Source organism: Pteropus alecto, unplaced genomic scaffold (genome assembly GCF_000325575.1).
Source record: "Pteropus alecto unplaced genomic scaffold, ASM32557v1 scaffold106, whole genome shotgun sequence".
Taxonomy (NCBI): Eukaryota; Metazoa; Chordata; class Mammalia; order Chiroptera; family Pteropodidae; genus Pteropus; species Pteropus alecto.
Window position 1 is genome coordinate 17,629,124 of NW_006442103.1, and position 5,234 is coordinate 17,634,357.

At 44.7% G+C, this 5,234-nt stretch overlaps 1 protein-coding gene across 14 annotated transcripts in view; it reads left to right on the plus strand.

Moving 5' to 3' along the window:
• BCL9 (B cell CLL/lymphoma 9) overlaps positions 1 to 5,234 on the plus strand; it is a 77,245-nt gene that overhangs the window by 53,297 nt on the left and 18,714 nt on the right. For 10 of the 14 annotated variants that reach the window (XM_025052175.1, XM_025052176.1, XM_025052171.1 and 7 more), the window contains one exon: positions 3,346 to 3,480. The exons of 3 other annotated variants lie outside the window; for them this stretch is intronic. The gene's annotated coding sequence lies outside the window, so the exon portion shown is untranslated. Of the gene's footprint in view, positions 1 to 44; positions 3,125 to 3,345; positions 3,481 to 5,234 lie in introns of those variants that run through there. One more of the 14 variants, XM_025052179.1, reaches the window with a different exon arrangement.

Here is a 5,234-nt window from a genome sequence, read left to right on the forward strand (position 1 = left end):
GAGAGGGGCGGGGGTCGAGGCTGCGGATTTAGAGAGTTGAGTCTGGAGAATCCTGTAGGGGGGAGGGGGGCGTCCTCCGCCGACCGCTCGCTGAGGTCCAGGCGTCTCTCGATTTTTTTTTAGAGATGGTGTCCCAAGCAGTGCGTCGGGAGGCTAAATGGGATGGGACGGTCCCAGGGTCCTGGGATGAAGGGGCACTGGAGGGGCGAGAGGGAGAGCTGGGAAAGGGAATTCGCATTGAGTTTGGTGGGTCTGTAAGATCCCAGAGATGGGTAGAGGTAAAAGGGACTTTGCAGGCCAGTGACTTGCTGAAGGGTGGCGGGCAGTGAAACCTCAGAAGAGTAGTGCGGGGCTCCAGCAGGTGAGCTGGTGCGGTCCGGGCCACTGAGTCATTGTGGGGGTTGTGGACACACCAGCGATTTCCAAAGTGGAGCCTCAGTCATTGACCTTTGAAAGTTGCAAAGACTATTGAGATGTCACCGGTTAGTGCTGGGTGAGCTTGGTGATATCCTAAGGAAGACGACAGCAGGTTATTTTGTTCTGAGCGAGGAGCCAGAGGCCTGTGATAGTGTTGCTGGGGGCCTTATGTGAGGACTCTCAAACCTAAAGGGGGGATCCTGAAACTGTCCTGCAGGAGCCCTGGCGCCCGACAGGAGAGGAGCGACTTAGGGCCTCAATCGCAGCCCAGGTGGGGACTAACAGGTTATTAGACAAGGCAGAGAAATTGACAACTCTTGGTGGAGAGAGACTCTAAGGTGGGATAGTTAGACTTTGGTTAAGGCAAACATGGGTAGATTCATGTAGTGACCTTAGTGGGAGAATGAGTGGCTGTGTAAAGAGTTACGTTTTGATCAATGGTGTGTGATCGTCTATTTGTTAACCTTTGATATATTCAAGAACTAAGGTTCATTTTTGGGCCAGAAATTTGGACTCTTGTGCACTGAGCCCAGAGCGATGAATCAGATTTAACAGGTAGGAAAGATTAAGTAGTAAAATAATTGGGAGGGGGTAAGGGGGCAAAGGATGTTGGTGGTAAGACCAGTATGTGAGTTAAGAATGTTTGATTCTTCAAGGAGGTTGTGCAACATAATAGCCCTGTTGATTTATTTTTTGTTCGACTGGATACTAATAACTTGGGAAGTTTTAGCAAAGAATTAATGTTTGTGTGAATAATGTTATAGTCCTAAGTACAGATTTAAGAAAGATCTCTTTACTAACTAGTGAAAAAGACCCAAGCTGTTAAAGACAGATGGATTAATAAAAGGAGCAGATAGTTAGGTGACATAAAGATGCTTTGGGGAATGAGGATTCCATTAATTGATGGTTTGGATAAGAAGAGAAAATTTAATGCAAAGTTGAGACAGGGGTGACACGTCACAGCTTCAGGACCTGGGATCTAATGGTATTGAACCATTAGAATATTATTTCATAATAAATGTCAAATATAAGATGATAGTAGTTCTGTAACATGTGGTAGGTAGATAAGGAAGTCATTGACTGAAAGATGAACAATTTCCATAATGTTCTCTTCTCATAAGGCAAGTCGTATATAAGTTGGCTTTTGAGCTAAGGACTCTCCACCTGGATTCTTAGATGACTAGCATAAGTGAAAAAGTACTTATGTACAGTGGAATTTATTCTATGGGATATTTCCCCCATAGCCTTCAGAAGCATCTGCTCCTGTGAATCAAAAGAAAATGCTCTCTGGTTTGTGTGGGGGGGTGGGGAGGTGGGGGGGGTAATACAGAGGTTTCACAAGCATTCTAATCAACTAAATATTTGATCATGGTGACTTGGGATAGTGGTTAGAGCCTTGAACTTGAAATCAAGAAGCTGGCTCTCCCATTGACTTCTGTGTGACTTTGAACAAATCTCATTTATTCTCCAGTTTTCCTATTTATGAAGTGGTGATACCACTGCCTAGGCCACTCATAATGCATTACAGCGCTTAAACAAGTTAATGCCTATCTGCAAAGGGCTTTGAAGAATGAGAATGAGAGATTAGATAGCCCAACTTTTCCCTTCTAAAAACAGACCAAATTCAGCTTTTGTAACAATTATTAGCACGCTTGATTGAGGAACAACAACAACAAAAAAAACCTTATACATCTGTCTTGTTTTATTGTCTGGATTTTGGTTTTATTTAGTTTTGAAAAGTAGCAAGAAGTTATAGAAATGTAAGCAAAGGTCCGCATGGAAGGGTGAGGATATAATATACATGCCATGAATTCTCACCTGGGCTGATGCTGACCCTAAATTTTTGTTACCTTGAGCGTGTTACTTGGCTTCCTGATGGCTTAACTTTCTTCAACTATGAAATAATGCTGGTGGAAGGACTGACTTGTCTGTCTGCCTTGGTGACTGTGATGTTAGGGTCTATAGAAACTTTATTTGCTGTAGATCAGGGATTCTTATCCATCTATGTCCCATGCCCCTCTTTGGCAGTCTAATGAAGCGTAGGACCCCTTCTGAGAATTATGCTTTTTAAACACGTAACATAAAATGTATAGAATTATATGACATGAAAACAGTTATTAACATGTTAAACAGTTGCGATACAGCCATTTGTGTGCTTCTTTATAACACATGAAATAGCGAAATGTAGCTGCAAGTCTAAAGATACTATATTTTTGAAGTAGTGATGAGTGTAAATATTATGTGGCCATATCTGCAACAGTTGTAACATGATGTGAAAGGGTCTTCGTGGTTTCTCTTGGTGGCACAGTCACAGGATCACTAATACTAACGCGGGTTGTCACCTGTGTTCACAACCGAAGGTAGTGCTAACTTTTACTTAGAGGTTAGTGAATAGTTGCCAGTTTTCCCTGGCAAGTTCACAGCCGTCGTCCCTCCCCCGCCCCCAGCTCCCAGTCTCTCCACAGACCCCTTGGGAGGCACTGGATCCCAGGTAAAGAATTTCTGCTGTAGATCTGCCGATTTTTGAAAGTTAAATTGTTTTACGGCCACTTGCATTTTAGGCTTTGCAGTATTTTTTCAGCATCTCCTCCATGCCGAGAACAAGGGAGAGAAGATACGAAATAAAAGGCCCCTTTGCAACCTGCGGTGACCGTTGTTGGTTATGGAGAAAGTTAGAAGCAGTGATTAGAACGGGCCTTCGTGCCTCGTGGGTTCTGCTTTTCCCCAGCTCCCCAGTCTTCATCGGGATGGGTTTGGGCTCCAGCTCGCTTTGGCAGTTTTCCCTCCTTTCCCGTTTCAACCTAATCCTTTTCTTACTCTTCCTTCTTCCAAATATCGTCTTGGCCTCAGCGCTCTGGGGAACGGGTGGTTTCCTTTGCGTTGGTGTGAATTGGGATATGAACTTTTCCATTCTTCTCGTCCCTGTAGGACTGAATGTGGGACTAACTGGTGTCACTCCACTCTGACCTAAAACTTCCCTTCTGTGTGGGAGGCAGAGATCATTTTTGGAAAGTTCCTCTGTGTCCCAATGTAGAAGACAGAGCAAACTGGACAACTTGAAAGGTAAAGAGCCTGGCGTTGAACCCATCACTCCTGCGATTCAGTCTGCGTGTGCTGTGATTTTCTGTTTCCGTAGGGTCTCTCGTAAGTGAAAACCGCATTCGTTCATTATTGCGGTCGTTCCCATGGCAGAGGTCGTCAGGTTCAATAAAAGTCAAAGCTGAGGTGCAGTTACTTTATACTTTTCTGTGGCAGGGACTTCTGCAGTAACACACCTCATGGGAACGCGGCGGGTGAGAGGTTGCACAGGTGTTTGTCACAGCATCGTGGGCCTGTAGGTGCCAGGCGGGGGTAGCAGTGCGCAGGCGCCTGCGCATCACCCTCCGTGGATCAGCCAACTGGATGCTGGGTGCTGACATGGTGACCTTCCTCTGCGAGTTCCCGGCCTACACACCCCACGGGGAGCTTTATCAATGTCATAATAGACTTGCGGATATAATGCTGTGGGCCGCGGGGGTTGTTCCTGGGGGTGGTCAGGAAACAGGGAGACTTTCATAAGGAAGCGTCTTTGCTGAACGTTGATTTAGGGTAGTTGTTATTCTAAGTGATGGTAGCGGAAATTCAGTTTTGCATGCTTAAATTTTGTGAAAACGCTTCAGCTTGATAACACATTTTTATTTGCTTGCTTAAAGTTCGTTAGCTTGAAGGACGACAGACGTGCATCTTTACCCTGTGACTATGAAAGCACATGTTAGTATGTTCTTCGGACAAAGGTTTTCTGTACGTACATTGGGAAGAGAGGTTCTTCCCATTGTGAGCTTTTTCTGAGAGGGAGCCTTTTAGTAGTCGGCATGCCAGAAGTTAGGAATGAGCGAGGAATGGAATCCTGAGGCCTTTTCGTTCCACATTCTAAGTTTGATACTCTGCCTTTTATGGACTAGTGGTCATAGCACAGAAATGAAATTTGTTAAACACGACAGAGTTGTAATAAACTTGACTTCTTAGAGCAGGAGAATGGGAAAGGATCGTTGGAAGAGTAGAAATTGGAATTGTGGAGGTGATTCCGGCCTTGGTCAGATTATTTTGTGAATTTATTCACAAATTTGTGGCGACCGTATAGAGTCTTCTTTTAAAGATTCCTAAGTAACTCAGCCTTGGGACACTTGAACTTGGTTCTTCCTTGTGATTTCAAAACTATAAATTCTGGGCCAAGGGGAAGGCTCGGTGTTCTAACTCACAGGGACTCCCGTTGGACAGTGACCCGCTTGGCCAGTACCCCAGTGTCTCGTTGACATATCCAGCTCAGTTCAGGATGGTGTTTTGCACACAGTAAGCACTCAGAGGGGCTCATGTGGCCTGGTTGTTCAGCCTCATGATCCCCCAAAATATGTGACAATAAACTTGCCTGCTGAATTCTGGCCTTGTGGAGTCACAGGTGAGGATTGGGGGAGGGAGCCGTGAATGGCAGCTCCCTGTGTGAGTTCAGAAGCGTCCCTGGAATTCTGTCTGACTCACCTTTAGTCAGCTCTCAGTTCTCCACACTAATAAGGAATGGGCAGAAGCAAAAAATGGGAGGGATTTTTTTTTCCCCTACTAAATGCCCAGAAATTTAAAAAGTAGAAAAATTGATTTTATTTGCCCTTAGTATTTCTCTAGTCTCTGAAAATAAAATGTGCCTTGGGAAGGAGGAAAAGTCACAAGGGCCTTGAAATAGCTGCCGGTCGAATAATATACCCTTTAATAATTGGCAGTTGATTCTGTTTACATGAGAGCCAACAACTTCCTCTTAAACTCATTCTAGAAGAAATAGGAAACTC